A 19,132-nucleotide genomic window follows, 5' to 3' on the forward strand; every position below is an offset into this window, starting at 1 on the left:
CAACCATGAATTTAAACTAGCTGCATAGAAGACTCAAGAAACATTTAAAGTCATGGCGTCTGGGTGAAAACATTGGCAAGAGAAGGAAGAGCCAGAAAAGAGGCCTTATAGCTTATGTAACATTGTAACATCAGGAGGGGGAGCCTTCTAAGTCTATTCACAGCCATTCAGTGCTTACTCTTACAGAGAAACTTTAGCCCTTCCACTCTTTTAATGCAATTACCATTATGTTCCTACTGAGTATCACATTTTCCTCACTACTTAGTGTTAAAATTCGGAATGGAAGTAGAGCAAGGTGAAAACAGAATTCTATCTGAATACTGTGGGAAGAAAACAACAGGCATGTTTGGGCTGAATGTGTTAAAGATATGCTTTTGCAATGTCTAAATTCTATAATTTCCATAGAATATTTAAAAAAAAACCCAAAAAAACTAAAGGCCTATGATATAATCACTTCTTAATAATCTAAGTGTTAGACTCTAGAGATGGAGCCCTTATAAACATGATTCTGGCTGACGTGGGAGGCCTATAGAAATGTGACCCCACATGGAAAAATATTCTGTAGTCTGGGCTCTTGTAGTAGCACTGCTGCAAAGGGATCAAAAAGTGCTTTGGAAAACATGCACTGCTATTGTTTATTAAATCAGATAAAGGTCTGAAGCCAAAACAGGTTTCCAACCTTCTGTTTATGACTCTACTCCGTGTACCTCAACAATGCTTATTTCCTTCGATTTTTTTAATGCCTATCTTTGGTAAAAGACACAAAAGGACCAGCTTCTCTTCAAAGTTTCTACCAATAAAATCTGCTTGTTGACATACATGCTCACAGACATTCAATAAATGGTGTGTCGGAAAATGGTCGATCCTACTGGATCTGAATGGTCCTATAAGGCAACTCCCTCAGGGCTTGAGTTCTTTTAAATCATGCTAGGATTTTGTTTTGCAAACTTAAAAACCAAATCAGAATATTTGGCACATGCTGGCATAACTTTCAAGTGGCAGCCTAGAGGTCACAGGGTTTCTTTATTTAATTTGAATAGCATGGGAAAGGCAGCAGCAGGGAAAGGCTCTTAAACCTTTTCTGCTACAATCTACCAACATCCTCCAGGAAGATACAGTTTTGACAAGACAGGTGATTCAAGCTTCGGTGGTCCTCAGTGATGCTGTAAAAATGGGAGTGAGTGTTGTCTTACTCATGTGTTTGCTGTGCCCCCGAAATGTGGCTATCACCTTAAGGCTAGGTATTCAGGCCAGTGGTTTTGATCAGAAGGATATACTTTGCATGACTATAGACCTCCTGGTGAGCCTTGCAGCAAATATAGGTGCAAATATGCATAAATCATATTTCTATGCTTGCTATAAAATTAGACTGGCATTAATTAAATGGCAGGAGAAGCAATGAGAGCATTGTTTGGAGAGTAGCTTGCTCCAAGTTCTGATTATAACTTGTTTCCCAAAGAAGGAGCCACCCACATCTTAGGAGACAGAAGATTCTCATCACAGATTTGCTGTGAAAAGCTCTGCTCAGCTCAATTCCTGCCAGACTTAGGGCCACACACACCCGTCCAAGATGGCAAAAGGAGACTCTCAAAGAGACAACTTTTACTTTCTTTCACAAGGGCAGTGCAATCCTGCCTCTGACTGACTTAAAACCTTCCAGAGAAGCTGAAAACTGCCCTCTGATAATAATTTGCCTCATGCATCTGTCACCCCAACACAGAACACATATTATATGCTAGACATGAAAGGGTTTGTATGATCCCACCCAGCTTCCCAGTAACACCAGGAAGCAAATGCTATAAATGCTTGGATTCATAGAAGGGGAAACATGGTATAAATCTATCCTAGTAACAGTTATGGAGACTGTCAAAGCTAGACTTCAGTTCATCTTTCCCACCGTGGGATTATTCTTAGCTCCAATTCTTCAGTTTGCAGAAAGGGTCTGGGACAGTATAGGAAATGACCAAAATGGAATTTTTAATATCACTATAATAGCAAATATTACTTTTAATAAGTCATACTTTTATTTTCTCAGAATTTCTTGAATGTATCTTACCAAGAAACATTTTCTCATATAGATACTGTATTGGATCATCTCTCCTGCACAGGTACCTATGGACTGGATATATGCCTGGGCCAGGAGCAAAGTCAACAATAATAAACTTTCAATTCCAACCAAGCAAGTACAACTGACCTCTTGGCAACTATGTTCCTGGCAACACATTCCTGCTTTTATTGTTACTACTAATAAAGAATGGGATGAAGTATTAAAACAAGTATTAAAGTTTACAACCCTTAGCATTAGAAAGATTGAGCCAAAGAATAGTAGATACATTGTACGCGAATGAATAATTTAAATATAGGAGTAGAAATGGTGGAAGTGGAAGATGACAGATGTTTCCGACTTTAAGTTTCTTGCTGCCAGAGAACCCTGCCAGAGAACCCTGGCTATACATTACCATCAAAGACCTCTTCAAACTGACCATCATTTCTGCATAACAGATAAATCCAGAGATGATCTTAATTTATCCAATGTTATTTATATATTCTAATACATCACACACACACACACACACACACACATATAATATAATAGTGTAGTATCATTTATCACAGTGCCTGAGACCTGGTCAGCATGTAAACATGCTTTCTGAATGAAGAGACAGCATTCCAAATATTCAAATAACTTAAGCCATCCTCATCAGCTTAAAAAACCATCAGAGCCTAAATAGTATAACAATTCCTATACAAGATTGCTGTGTCTTCCTCTCAGGCAGCATCTCTGCCTGTGTGACTCCTTTGCCTCTTCTGGAATGGTTAAAATGCACTTTCTTAAAGACACAATGAAACAATTTCAAATTCTTATGTAATAAACTTAAATGTGGCTGTAGCTGCCTTTGATTGCAGCAAGAGGAACAGGAAGGTGAATGTCTGGCTCCTTGGCAAACAAACCCTCTTCCTCAGACTGGTGCCAGATGCCTACACTGTACCAACAGAGGCTATGAATTTTGCAGAATGACCCTTTCATTGAGGGCAATGGCATCCTTAGGTAGCAGCTTCTAGGAAGGGAAAACTAAGTTTTCTACCATGTCAGGCTCTAGGTGTCTTCCTTCAAATCAGATGGCTGCTCTTGGATCTGAAGAGAAAATAAATCATTGTGGTTTTCTTTGGGCATAAATTCCAACAACCCTCACAATGGAAGAAGACCTCTATTGGCACAGAGAGGACAGCACGCATGGTCATAGCTTTGGGCTTGACGTAATACTCATCTTTTCTCTGGAGCTGTTGCACAGACGTGGTGGTTTCACATCAGAAAGGTAATACATAATTCTCTCTCACGTACCAATGTATAAAGCCCCCAATATAAGTTTCCTTAGATTGATTTGAAAATTGGCTAAATAACATCGATTTGTCTTCTGCTTTTGAGGTCATTTGTTTTCTTCAAGAGGAAGCTTGTTACACGTCAGCTACTTAGAAATGCTTTGGATGTTATCTCCTGAAGGAGTCTGCAAAGATCACTGTAGGTGGTTGTCAACTTAAAGAGACAAATGGAAGTTGACTGAGGACCTTCATTTTGTTGGTAAACTGCGTACAGTACCAAGAGCTTGCCATCAGCTGTAAAAGACGTTTATTTTCTTGTTAATAGAAATGTCTCTGGGTTCAGCTGTGCCTTCTTGCATGACACCTTAGTTGTGGATTTGTCCTACTTGTCCCTTCTCTTTTTCTGCTCAGGTGAACATTCTTTCTGTAAAAAGCACATGAGATTTCTCCAAGGTCAACATTTCCCCTAGAAATGGCTCTCTAGGCACACAAAAACAAACAGTAGAACACCGACAGATATCCTGGCCACCCACCCTTTTTGTAGTACAGGGTAGCTGGGTTAAGCACTGAACAAGTACATTGAGAACACAGTGACAAGACTGGGTGTAATTTTTTTTTTTTTTTATGATACACGAATTGAAGAAATAGGAACTGGAAATATTTTCTCCTGGAGCAGGCAGCACTTTTGCCACTCTGATGGAATGGGAGATGTGATGCATCGCTGTTGGCTAACCAAAAAGCTGTAGATTGTCCCACCATTGTCCTTAGTCAATGAATAGTGATTAGTTCACTGTTACAAGGCAGGTTTGTTAGCTTTTGAAAACACACTACTTATCATGATTCAATTATAGAGTTTGAAAAACACCTACTATCTGCAAGAAAAAATAAAATCCACACAGATGTAAAAATGTTCATAAGATTTAAAAAATAAAAACCTGAATGAATTCTAAAAATCGAGCAATGAATAGTTATAATATTTATGAATTCCTTTTTATGAAAATTTTCATGTCTTTAAGGAAAAAAATCAATTGAGTCTATTTTAAATATATGTCAGCTTAAACGCATAAAAATCAACCTAGAATTATCTACCAGTTCATTCTCATTATGATAGCTCTAAAGAATTACTTGATATAGCCAGTAACGTCACTCCTGTGACTACTGCTCCATGAAACTGGATTGGGACTTAGCATCCCTGAGGAGGTGATCAAGACTGAATAAGGTTATTAGGTTAGAGCACTGATCTAATAAACCTGGGGACCTCATTAGATCTCAGAACCCTCTCTCCACTACAGGAGAATGCATGGAGGTGACCCAGTAAACGAGTCCTTATCAGCCTGACCTCAGGCCTGTATCCTCCAAACTGCAAGAAAACAAATTACTATTATCTAACCTACTGAGCCTGTGGTAGTTAGAAGATCAGCTCATCTGGATGATATAGCCCTTCAAGCAACATATTTAGAATAAATACAGGAAATAGGTTTCTTAATGGGAATTTTAGATGCTTTATGATTTTATATACGTGGACAGTGGAATGTTTTAAGTAATATTCTTTTTCCCTTACTTTTATTGGATAATTTCTTTATTTACATTTAAAGTCTTTCCCCCTTTCCCCTCCAGAAACACCCTATCTCATTCCCCCATTCCCTGCTTCTGTGAGAGTGCTCCCCTATTCCACCCACCCACCCACCCTCTCCTGCCTCCCTGCCCTGGCATTCCCCTACACTGAGGAAATCTAGCCTTCATAAGGCCAAGGGCCTTTCTTCCCACTGATGCCAGACAGAGCCATCCTCTGCTACATATGTGGCTGGAGCTATGGGTTTCTCCATTTTTACTCTTTGGTTGGTGGTTTAGACCCTGGGAGCTCTGCGGGGGGGGGGGGTCTGGTTGGATGATATTGTTGTTCTTCTTATGGGGTTTCAAACACCTTCAGCTTCTTAAGTCCTTTCTCTAACTCCTCCATTGGGGTCCCTGTGCTTGTCCAATGGTTGGCTGTGAGCATCCGCCTCTGTACTTGTCAGGCTCTGGTAGGGCCTCTCAGAAGACAGCTATATCAGGGCCATAACAGCAAGCACTTCTTACCATCCACATCATGTCTGGGTTTGGTGACTGTACCTGGGATGGATCCCCAGGTTGGACAGTCTCTGAATGACCTTTCCTTCAGTCTCTGCTCCACACTTTGTCTCCGTATTTTCTCCTGTGAGTATTTCGTTTCCCCTTCTAAGAAGGACTGAAGCACCCACACTTTGGTCTTTCTTCTTCTTGAGTTTCATGTGGTCTGTGAATTTTATCTTGGGTATTCTGAGCTTTTGGGCTAATATCCACTTATCAGCGAGTGCACACCATGTGTGTTCTTTGGAATTGGGTTACCTCTAGTTCCATCTATTTCCCTAAGAATTTCATCAAGTCATTATTTTTAATAGCTGAGTAGTACTCCATTGTGTAAGTGCACCACATTTTCTGTATCCATTCCTGTTGGAGGACCTCTGGGTTCTTTCCAGCTTCTGGCTATTACAAACAAGGCTGCTATGAACATAGTGGAGCATGTATCCTTGTTATGTGTTGGAGCTTCTTTTGGGTTACGTTATATTCTTTTATTAGCTTGTAATAGACAGTCTAAGAAAGTTGGTATGTAAGTACTGCAAGTGTGGCTGCAAATGAAACATTCTCATCATTTTATAAGTTCTTATATCCTTGCCACTTTAGAAACTTACTTTCCCTACTTAATGGTTACTGACAAGAAGTTTTGTTAAGAAATGTTATTTGATTCTTTTTTATTAATAAAAATGTTTGAATCTTTCTTAATGGCCTTTCCCTTGACCTTTCTTCAACTTTCTGGCCAAAAGAGAAGCCAACATTTTCTGAGAGCCACTGACAAACCCATATGTACAATTCTAAGGAACAGTCTTCTGCGTTCCTCCTCTTCCTGCTGTGAGAGTGTCAACTTGTGTTTTCTTCTATAAGCCGGGAAAATATTTCACCCATTTATGCATCAATCATCAGAGCCAAAAGCTTGATATGTCTGGAAAGCTCTGGTATCTCTGATGTCTCCAATTGTGCAGGGAAGAGGAGTTAGTCTTCTTCTAAGGTGATATTTTTCTGGTGCCACTCCCAAAGAATATATTAGAAGAGAGAATATAACTTGGAATTCAGACAAATTTGTATTAAAACCCAGTACCATCGTCTATTGACTATGCCTACTCAAAGTTCAGTCTTAGTTTCCTAATTAAGTAATGTTTGTGAATTTAGTCACTTCCAAACACATGGAAAACACACAAAAGGAAGACCAGCTAAGGGTTAATCCACTTTAGAGGTGAAAAATCACTGGATGAGCATGGCAGAAGGCGACGAACAGCTTGAATGTATTTCCACCTGTAAAGACTACATTTCCCAACGTGCTCTGTAGTCACACTTTCTAGCCAAATTGTGGGGATTACATATCACTTCTACTCATGAACACAAAGTTCATCACACTATTATTTGTACTCTGCTTAACAACTATATAAACAACAGTACGTGAAAGGACCTTAAATGATGTCCTAGAACATTCCACTTAAAAATGTCAGAACTGGGACTCCAGAATAGGAACCAGCCTACTACACTAACAGTGAGTACTATAACCAGAAGACAGACGGCAAACCTTTGAAGAGTAAAGTCATCAAGCGTTTAGAGCTTTTCCTCCATTTAAACTGGTATCAGCTGCCTGCTAGTTAGGCGTTTCATGACTTTGGGAATGTGAGAATGGATGTGACCAGTCTTCAAGTAGAAAAGTTAAAATGTGTGCTCATGAGATGCCAATTGATGAATATTCCATGGAGGGTCCTCAGACCTGACTCTGCCTTCTCTTTCCCATAGTCCCTTTCCCATGTCCAGCTGGTGCTAACTCCACTAAAAACTTGGGGCAGGGTAATGACAAAGACACTTGCCACTAGACCCTCCACAGGGTACTGAAGAGAAGATGGAAAGTATTCTGATTTACTATGAAAATATTTGGGGAGCAAAGCAGAGGAGCAGTAACTTGCAACACACACACACACACACACACACACACACACACACACACACACACACACACATATGACTTCCTAGTTTCCTGGCGGTCAGCAGTGGGAAGTGAGACAAAACCAGAGCAAAAGCAAAGGGGGACTCAGCCTACCACAGCCAGACACCCCCACAGTTACTAGGACAGGAGACTAAAGGAGCCTGGGTTTTAGTGCCCATTTCTCCCCTTCCTCATTTCCTTTTTATGTAGTGCTTCCCTCATTAAGAGCATCCCAACTTTCTTGCTAATGCCTTTGAGTGGCACGGTGATTTTATAGTTCTCTGTAAAGGGGAATATTGGAACCACACAGTGGCTAGGCAGCGTGCTGAGTCTCTGCCCATCTTCTAGTAAACTGCGTGATAATCCTGTTAACCTTCCTATCAGGAGGCCATTACACAGTTTCAAAAGCTGTTTCCTCTCACATCAGAGCTGCATGTGGAATCAGAACTTTTAATGGAAGCCAGTCAGCAGCACAGACTTAAACTTAACAGCCCCTCATGCTTTCCTTACCGTCTTCCTGTGGTTTTCTTGGTCCTTATAGCTTCCCCTCAATTTTTGGTATTCCCTGTGTTTTTTGTCTTCTCCTAGTTTTGTCTGCTAGCATGGTTTCTTCCATCAGGACATTTTCTATTTTCTAGTCCTTTTCGATACCTTGTCAATCACTTAAGCCTAGACCATCTTATTTCTTCCCTGGAGGTCGTTCCTGGGCACCAGCCTACTGAGATCTTGTGAGGTTTGCCTTTAGTCAGTACTGCTGTTCAGTGACTGTCAAGAACCACCTGGTTCTGCTAACTTGTCGCTGCATTTCATTCAAAATCTTTTTCACTTCCAAGAGCATCTCACCACTCCTCTGTATTCCTTCATTGCCCCTTTTCTTTCTCCCCTTTCTTCCTTTATTTCATTTTTTAAATTATGCTAACAGCCATAGGATTTGAGAATCCTGCCTGAACACATGTACAACAAACAAGTTTCCCATTTTTATCTCCTGATCATTCAGCTGGAAACCTCAATTCCCTTTGGCTTCCTAGAAGCATTAATTTTTACCTCCAGGACAGAGAAAGCTCAAATTTTAACCACACTTGAAAAAAAAAATGGGCAAAAACTGAACTATGCTTCTGGTAGTTTGACTAACACAAAATGGATTCCTGGTCTCTGGGGAAGACTCCATAATGAGACCATAGCATTGAATTAGCAATTCAAGTATCAAGAAATTTGGTTTTCAAGAGTGTCAGGGTTGGAACTTGACATTTTAAAAGAAACGTCTTTGCAGAACAGGGGCCTAGTTATTATTGGATAAGGGACACTGATCTAATCTCCAGGGGTGGCTGAACCCGATGTCTGGGGTTCTTCCAAACATTTAAAGTCATTTTCCAAATGTTTTTGATGCAGCACAACCCAAAAAGATTTTGGCAAGTGTGTTTTCCCCTCATTTTAAAGCCGCTGCGTACTTCAAGGGAAATGCAATCCATATGTCTCTGATTCATTTACACTTAAATCATCTAAATGCCATTGTGTAAGAGCTATTTGATGTACAAGAAGCCTGCAAGTCTGTTTTATAAGCCTTTTTAAGCCTTTTCTTTGAATCAGAAAGTCATGTTTTGCCGGCCCTAAACAGAACTTGAACTGAGAAAGGCTCAAGTTCACGTCTAAACTGAAAACCTGCAAAGTTTTGCGCGGCTTCTGTACTTAGCAATATGTTTCCCCTTGTCTGAAGCTCACAGGCACCCAGCGTTTCTCTACTCCGTCTCACATGCAGTGAGAACAGGGTAAATCAATTTTTGAATCACATTTTACTTGTAAAATTCACATTTTGAACCTCAGTTATCTCCCAGGCAATGCCAGAAGTTAAAATAGCAACACTTGAAAATTAGGCTTTATCTCTAAAAGGGCAAAACAGTCTATAAAGTACATAAATTACTGCTTCTGTACATTTATTTGTTTGACAGGTTTAAGATATAAGTGTGGCTTACATATGGATTTTCAGGATGCCAGATTGGATGCTCCACAATCTACAGTCACAAATGTAACCTCTTTTTTTAAGACTTATGTTTGGGAGAATAGAATTGGAACAATCTTGCTGTTCTGCACAAGTCTAATAGCTCTGTCAAAACAGCGATGAGGGTGATGAATATTTGCATTCCTCCTACTCACTGGCCATTTCTCCGGCTTCTTGCACGCTTGCATTAGTGGTCAAGAAGAAAGGAAGCTGGGTGACTTGTTTCCCCTCCTTCTTGGAACTTTGGAAAAAAAGTAACGAATGATAAGCTATTACTTCTGTGAGAAAACGGTGAAATCTGATGAAGAATTTGTAGGTACCTAAGTGATTAGCGCTGATTGCCGTGGACATGGAAACAAGTCTGGAGAACAGAGACATCTTTCTCAACCGAAAGCATTAATTATCCTCAAATGTGTGATTTCTTTGTTTTTATTTAGACACATTTTCAAGGTTGTGATTTAGTAAGAAGGGAGAAATAATGACGGTGTGATTGTATGTGGAGAAGCAATATTTTAAATTTGCATTTGAAGCTTAGGGGGTGGAGCTGAAGTTAAAAAGAAAGAAATCCAGGTGAATCTAATTACTCCTTATGCGTTCTCTGCAGCTCACATACATGGTAGACTATCATATCTGTGCAATCAAAAGGACTATGAAATTTAAGTTTGAAAAAAAAAGAATTTGGGCACTAAATCTAGCAAACAGTTAATTATGCTGAGATAATTAGATAGCAGAGAGTGTTGGATTTAGTTCTTTTCCAGAGTTCATTTTCATTTACCACCAAGTCTTCATGATTCTCTGCAGGCAGAAATTATTAGTATTCTATTCTTAGGAAGAATAGTGAATGACTGACAAAGGATTACAACTTTCAAAAAAAAGGTGACAGAAACTTTCATGTTGACCTAGTCACATATTTTCTTGGAAAAAAAAAGAGAAACAAGAATTTTTCTGTATCATAAATTCAACTTAACCTAAAATCTATATTGAATGCAGAAAAAAAAATATTAGTTTAGGAGATTAACAATCACAGCCCAAGCATATTTTCTGGCATCAAATTGAAAGCAAAGCAAAGAACTTGATTTATGAACGCATGCTGTTTTATCAAAGGGAATCTACATGCTGGTTAGAATTGTGCAGTTGTAAGTAACATGGATATAGTTTAAATAGTCAGTATTTGTTGTATGATCACATATTAGGTTTTATGTGCTTTAATTGGCGGTCGAGTGAGCAGATAAACATAACACAATATGTCACCTCCTTACCTTGAACTGTGTCTTGTCACCTTGTCCCAGGTATATTTGACTCTCCCTAGAAACATAGGTTTTGCAAGCCCTTACCTGCCAGTAGTAATGACTTAGCGACTATTGTCAGAATACTGGCTCCCTTTGTCTGTGCATTATGGTTGATTGGATTATTTTCTGTGGACCCAATATGTGTTTCAGATCTAAAGAAAACATCCATCTCAGCCTCAGAATGGAATTGAAACTCCTGCTAACTACACGATTTGTATTTCTTCTTATTTTAAAGCAATCAGGAACTGCCATTTTTATGTTCTCTTTGAATATACATTTAAATGCTTGATGTGCACACTCACAATACACCCAATCATAGAGATTACACATACAAGTAAGTGTGTATACAAGCTTCATCCCATACATCTCAATAATGATGCTATTGATTATATATCTAGATAGAATGTGTAGTCCCAAATATACTCAAACCATACATGTTAGAAAAGAGTATGCTTTTTGATAAGCTGACAAACATTGTAAACAAAACTCCAATTGCTTATTTAATCTAAATTTATGGATGAGTGGTATTAGATACATGAATTATCTTAAAACTTGCCTCTGAGTTCTAAATTTAATAAATGAGCAAGTACAGAAAACTCCTTCTTTAAACGTGTGTCATACATTCCCCAAAGAAACATAGTTTTCCAAAATGTTCACAAAAATTTATTGTTTAAATGATGATGCCAAATATAAATTTACAGCAAAAAATAGTACAAAATAAATGTATTTCTGATATATGATGATGCAATGTTAATGACGATACTTCTCTCTTTAATTTTCTTTAATCTATATCTAGAATAAAGACATTGATATTTTCAGATGCCATTCTTGTTTCTTGAATAAATTATTTCTGTTGCTCATATTTTATAACCATACTAAGTATGAAGTTTCAACCAATTTCTAGTCATGTTTTGTTTCCTACCTAAAAGTAGGCTCTAGTACAAAAACTACTGGGCTCTAAAGTACAGAAACTTGAGGTCAGTCAACAACATTTATTTCTCCCAATCCTAGAATTACTACCAGTACAGAGGCAAAAAATTCTCAAACACTGTTGTAGCAACCATGTGCTGTGAAACTCTAAGGACATATGGGAGGAGCCCAAGGTTCAGAAACACATGCCAGGCTGTGATGGAACATAGATAGTGGGAATAACTCCTACCACCAAGTTACCCTCCTTGCAGGAATCCACCAATAGCAAGTGTTTGTCATTTATCCGGACGAAATGGAGAATTGAGGATAGAAAGTTGTCTGCCAAGATGAAAGCCAAGGTGCTGAGGTAGGAGAGGGAGGTTGGGACAGGGAGACAATGAGAGGGGAGGAGGGATAAGATGGGGTAAAGGGGATGACTTCTGAAATGTAAATGCAGAGAATATCCAAGAAAATAAATAAATCAAGAAAGAAAGAAAAAAAGAAAGAGAGAGAGAAAGAAAGAAAGAAAGAGCCAACTGTTTTTCTGATAGATTTATGACAACTTTAAAATTATAAGTAGGAAATGAATAAAAAGAAAAAAATCTCTGTATAAACTTGACTGAGTTCTTTGCTCTCTTTCAAAACTGTTGAAATATCTGGGAAATGAAGCAAACTTTTGAATGAATATAACATTTCACCCATGAAAGAGAACCTAATCAACCCAGACCAGGTGCACTGTTGGAGAAATATTGATTCCAACCCCAGTTGTTGAAGGAAATGTTACACATGCAAACTACGCTGGCATGAGGAACCATGTTAACAGAATGAATGGATTGTTTCAGGGCCTGTGTTTCTCCCAAGACTCCCAATCTAACACTGTGTCTTCCATAGTAACATAACCAGGCAACATATCCAGTAACACATGGATAAAGGAGTAGGAAAGGTATGACATCTGGATGTCACTGTTTCATCTTTACTGCTCAGATTTTTATACATAGTCTATAAAATATCTTGCATATAAAATAGCTCTAAACTATGTATCTTATTACTATACAAGAGCCATGGTAAAATAAACCATTTGTCAAAAGAAAAAGAAGAGTTAAAAGAGTTATAATAGCAATGCCAGCAATTTCAGAGTGAGAAGAAGGCAGATTCATAATTAATTTACCCTATATTTATACCATACAAGCTATGATCTGCTAACTGTATGTATATACATAAGAGATATAAATATACATATACCATACATGTAGAAACCATTTTCTATGTGTGTGTAGAATCCAACCTTGCACACAGTGAGAATAATAAAATATTCTTCTCATAAATAAGTAATAAAACCCAGTACTTCCTCCTCCCTGCCAATAAAAAGCTATAAGTGATCACAATCCACTGGCCGAGTTCATGAGTTTATGTGTTCATTGCTAATTACCATGTATTTGATGGTGAATAGAGCATACGGTTTGGTCTATAAGATTGATATGCTAAGCCATAAATAATTATTTCAACAGTTAAGGACTATAGTAAAACTGAGCAAAGAAAGATATATGTCTAAAAAAAACCCACAAGGAACTCATTGAAGAAATGTGAGTTATACTGGGAATTAGAATAGACAACAAATGTCAGGCAAGCAGACAATAAAAATCACTTTAAACTTGATGAGCAAAATACTTCAGGAGAAAATGCTAGAAACAGATATCAGAAGAGGAGTGGCCATTAGTGGTGATTAACAGTATCAGGAGTCTTTTTTTTTTTTTTCTTTTTGAATTTTCTACTGTGCCTTAGGATCATTTAGAAACGTGATTAATTCAGGTCAGTGAGCTGTCAGTTACAGTGATATATTTCACTCCTATGCTATAGCATCTGTTAGTGTAGAATCTTCTAACGTCCTTTCCAAACAGCGACAGTGAGGAACACGATTGGTCTCATACCCTGGGTCTTTAAGGGGCTGCACTAAACAAAGAAATTTCTGCCAAGCCGAAAGTACTACATACCTCCTGTGAGAAATAAATCTTCATCACTTTCAGAAAGATTTTATAGTGGCTTATTATCACACTTTGGCCTAAAGTATACAAACAGGTAAAGAAACAGTGAGATTTTCTACTTGATAGGCATATGTGACATCTTAAATACAACATTAATAAATTTGAAGGGATAAACAAGTCAGTTTTCAGAGAAGCAAGAATTCCGGCTTAAAGCAGATAGAGTTTATTTGACAATAACAAAAAGCTGTTAAAAGCTTTCAAACAGGGAAATATTATGAACAGAATTGTGTGTTAGGAAAGTTAATCAAGCAGGATACAGGATGCCTAGGTAGCAGAAAGACACTTAGAAGCAGGAAAACAAGCCATGCTATTGTGAAAAGTCTAGAAGTCATGGTGCTTAAACTAGGGTAGTAGCAGTGGGAACCAATTTGGCAGAATGAATGGAACAGTAATTTGCAGGTCTTGGCAACTGATGAGGCCCAAGGGACTTATAAATCATTCCAAGCTTTTGAGCCTGAATGATTGTTAAGATGGTGCTGCAGCCGTTAAATAGAAAGCAGAGAAAGACAAACAAATCTGAGAGGAAGAAGTGCAAATGTAGGTCAAGTATGACATCCAGCTGGTGGTGTCCAGTGGACCATTGGAAACAAACTGAATATAGGCTTGCACCATTCAGGATATGAGAGATGACAGGGGACAAAGACAGGGCTTTGGGTATGCCTACCTTCAAGTGGCAACACTAATTAATGATAGCAAGCCAAGTGCACTTTCACTGACTTAAGACAAAGGGGAACATCAAACAAGTTTGGTAACTATAGCATTTGATGTATAGATGAAAAAATTGTGTGTGTGTGTGTGTGTGTGTGTGTGTGTGTGTGTGTGTGTGGTAACAAGTTGTATCAAGTTGTAACTGCAGTAAAAAGTCAGAACTAAAAAGACCAATGTGAGCCATGTCAAGTACAGCCAAGTTTTTGTTTTCTACAATGGAAAGATGAACTACAGTAAAACAAACCAAGTAAAATAATGGTAAGAAAACGTGGTGCTTCTCAAAAATATTTAAATTGCAAAGTTCAAAAATACAAATAATGTTATTGTACTTATTAAACATACAAACAACAGGTTTTAATATTTATGCATATATGTATTGTATATTCATACTACTTATACATTATTTCTTAATATTAAGCCAGGTTTTGTGTGTGTGGGTGTATGTGTGTTTGTGTGTCTGTGTCTGTGAAATGTTAATGGTGTAAAGACTGGAGATGACCATGATTATGTTGTTTATGTTGCTGATGGTATTGGCAAAAAGAAAATCAATAAAGTAGTCATCAGAATTGCTGTGGAAGGTGAATTAAGGTAGAGAACTTAATTTTGCTTATTTGTGGCTTGTGATGTGTACTTTTGTGTGTTGGGAGTATGCATGTTGCACAAGGCACATGAGGATGTTAAAGAACAACTTTCAGGAGTTATTTCTTTCAACAGGGGCTTTAACAGGCCACCTTGCCGCTCCACATAAACGGTGATTAACATATGTGTGCCACATGAGGTGATGTGTAAGGATCTGTGTGCAGTGCCTTTTCTAGCCATGCCATTTGCTTACATTCTGCTTTGCTTTGGTGGCAAGGGTAGTGAGTAATCTGTCAAATAACACTGATCTTTACAGTGGCTCTTCTCATGGCCAGCCACAAGTTTGTCGCCTAATTGGCCACACTTAAGTAGAGTTACTGTCATCACAAGGCTCTAATTAGAATGCCCAGATAAGTCATACCCCATCAAAAAATTTATTTATATTCATTCACTAAAGTATGAATTAAACTGAGATATAGTTTGGGGGAATCTATCAATAACTAAAACTTTCAGACTTTCTGTTCTCATAGGGGTTCTGTGTCTTTTTTAAATTCACAGTTAAATAAACAAATGTATTAAGATTTTAATAATTTAATAATATAAAAAATAAGCACCCTCATAGTTTTAGAGTGTATGCATTTCTTGAGTTTATCTTCTACATGATTCTTATCCTCCCTGAAATTGCTGTTCTGTCTCTGTCATCAATTAGTTTTCTTCATCCTAAAGTTTCATCAAAATGGGTTTCATGAAGTTCAGGAGGCCTATAGAGCTGGGTCTTCCCACCTCAATCTCTAGTGGGCTTGGAGACCAAGTACGTGCTATTACACAGTGGTCTTCAGAGGGTTTCTAAATCTAGCAAAATCGATAGCTAAATGTACAGAGCAGAAAACAAACCTGGAGAACTCAGAACAAAATCACTAAAACATCCAAACACAGGACCTACAGAAAGAACGTGATCCAGAATCGTACTTTATAAATGTCACTGGGACCCTAACAAGAAACGTTCAAACACAGGCAATATAAGAAGAAAGAATGTCCATGAAATTTCCAAATTAGCTAAAGAGTCTGTTTTAACATCAGATACAGATCAAGCACGACTTTCTAGGAAATGCACAGGGATGGGTTGGTCACCCTGTAACTGGACGAACAAGAATTAACAACTTACTCACTGAAAGAGTCTTCATATGAATAAGGTTGTTGGTGCTCATCACTGAGGCGCAGTGGTTGCTTCAGGGACTTTGTAAAGCAGTTAGGTTCTAACATAGGAGACTGATAGGAAATAAATAAGTTAGTGCAGAGTCTTAACAAGGATCTCAAGCAAAGATGATGACCAAGTGCATACAGACGAGGTGAAAGTGATCTAAAGAGTGGCTCTGAGGAAGAGTGGGATCTCAGACTGCTGGGTTTGCTTACTGATTCATTTAGAGAGAAGAATAGAAAATCAACGCAATTTCCATTCGGTGTGAAAGACTGCACATTATACACGCTAAGACATAAACTGCATAAATGCAAAGCAAGAGTTTGCTTGTTAGATGCTTAGTTGGACTTGCAGACAGTCTGTCCTCGTTGTGGACTGCAGTGAACACTATCCTCTGACTGCGAGCAATCATGTTCTTTCTGCACGCTGAACTATTTTTGTTTATGGCATACTTTTCTTGAAATGTTTGGATAACTGACCTTCAATTCTCTTCACCCGCTTGCCTAATTCAACTAAGTTTAGACTTACAGAAATGCAACATATTTTATTCACTAGGATGTTTAACATATCCATGAATAATTAAAATTAATACAATAAGGCCAGTGTTCCAGTGTATTTTGTAATGGGCTTTTTAAAAACATGATTGCTGTAGGGTAATAACTGTAAATATTTATTCTGTATTGTTGCTTTATAGCTACAAAGATCCTGAGCTACTGAACTGAGTATGTATTTAGCCTTAAATTGTTTGACCTAGGAAATAAAAGAGGTTGTGGATTGAGGAATGAGGGTAGATGAGTCACCTTCATGCCAAGAATGAATATGTCAACTCCCAACTAAGAAAGACACCAAACTGGAGTCATTTTCTTCAATTACCCTATCTGAGAAGGACTTCAGTGACAGTTTTAAAAGAGTTTATTTTTCTGTCTCCTTTAACAATATAGAATGAGTAGTAAAATTTCAGAAAACAAGAATTCTGTAATAAACAAATAAAATCAGCAGTAGTTCAACCTTTAAAGACTGTGATTCACCATCATGAGCTTTTTCTCCTACAGCATTACAGATGTACCACTTATACGAGAACATTTGAATCTTGCCCACTGTTTCCTCCTGTATGTAAATTATGATTCAGAAAATAACAACAACAACAAAAAACTTCTGAGGTCTTAATCACATATTTGCATAATGTTCCTTAGGCATAGATAATCTATCTACATTTATTTTTTGTTTTTATCTATACCAGTGTTTGGATTTGGATTTCAGTAAAAATGACCCATTTTGATTCTTAAATTTAATCATTTTATTTCCTTGTTTATTTCCCTTGAGGAGAAATGTGTGTGTGTGTGTGTGTGTGTGTGTGTGTGTGTGTGTGTGTGTGTGTGTGTGTATACATATGGAAGTAAGTGGGCATTCAAACATCTTTATTATTTTTGTTGCTTATCATGAAGATTATCATTTAGATACTCTTCTCTGGTGTCTTTCACCTCACAATGCATGGTTTTTATATTTCCATTTTAACACTTTAGCTTATGTGTATTTCACAATTTTTTCTACCAATGCAACATTCCACATTTATAGAAGCACCATAACTTATTTAAACCTATGCTGGATTCATAAATCTTCTTTTTCTTTACCTCTGCTTTGAATATACAAATAATGCTTCAGAAAACAGCCTCATAAACCTTTGCAAACTGCACATGAAATAGTCAATAGGAGAGGTTTGTAAGCATCTCAGTATTACATCTCAGCTTACATCTCTCAGTAAGCTTATGACCACACATACAAAGCCCATACACATATAAAATTCATATTACAATGCACTTGGATACATCTACATATAGACACATCTGAGAATGTATAGGACAAAACCCAGTGTGAATGCTTAGACTGTGGTAAGAAAAGCCACGGAGGATGGAAACTAGCATGAGATTGATTTTTTTCTTTTTACATTTGAAATAATTCATAACTTCGAAATTTGTGGCTTCATTTTGATGTTTACATGTCACTTATTCCAAAAAGTAAAATATAAATGTTTGTATCATCTTACTAGCAAGAGTACAATCTATAAATATTCAAGGAAAATAATTTGGCTCCAAATAATTAATACATTCCTGGTAATTCACCACATTTGTAATAGGCAGATCTGTCATGAGGCTTCTTAAATTCTTGAAAAATGTGGACATTCTTAACAGAGCCAGGTAAATGTCTGAAATACAAGTTTCGTGGCATAGTCCATAAACATCTCAATAGTATTAAAAATCCCCAAACCTATGGTGAAGTTCTAAGGAGCACTGAGAAAACTATCTACAGTTTTTGTAGTTGTCAGAGTATTTAACAATACAGTGTAGGAATTGCTATCTCCCCCAAGGACAGGATACAACATTTTAAAACATATTTATTGCATAGTTGAGAAGACTCTGTCCATATCACCAACAGTTTCCTACAATGTTAACAATACTCTTTCTATGACTACAGTAATGCTACTCCTTTAGTATTTTTGGAACAATCTAGTTTTCATTTCTGGGGTGTGAGGGGGTTGTACCTTCAAATGAAGCTTCTTTGTTTTCTCAGCATCCTCTGTTCAGCTCAGATGTGAAGTAATGTACGAGAAAGTTCCCTTTAGCACTGCAGTGTCATTACTAAATATCTAATATATCTACTGCTTCCTGCTCCACCCCCTGTGTTCCTGTTCTGAACCACGTGGCTATATATTAGATAAAGCAAATGTGAATGACAGCTGAATATCGACTAAAGAGGAGTAATTAAAAGAGAGAAAAATTGTTCCATAAAAAGAGACCCCAAATTTATAAAAGCAGCTTATTATAATTTAAAATTTAAAAATTTCTCAAGCTTAGAATATGTATCTTCAAATAGATAAAAGACATGCATCAAAGACAAGGGTCCTGAATGGTAGCCCAGTCAGCTAAGAAAACTCTGGTAAGTTTAATCTACTGTTTTAGTGCAGCTACCCTTCGCTCAAAGCAGCCTCGGAAGAGGCCTGGAAGGTGGAACCTATTTCCCATGGGTGAGGTGTTGACATTACTTTAGGACAAT

The sequence above is a fragment of the Micromys minutus genome (assembly GCF_963924665.1).
Source record: "Micromys minutus genome assembly, chromosome: 11".
Taxonomy (NCBI): domain Eukaryota; kingdom Metazoa; phylum Chordata; class Mammalia; order Rodentia; family Muridae; genus Micromys; species Micromys minutus.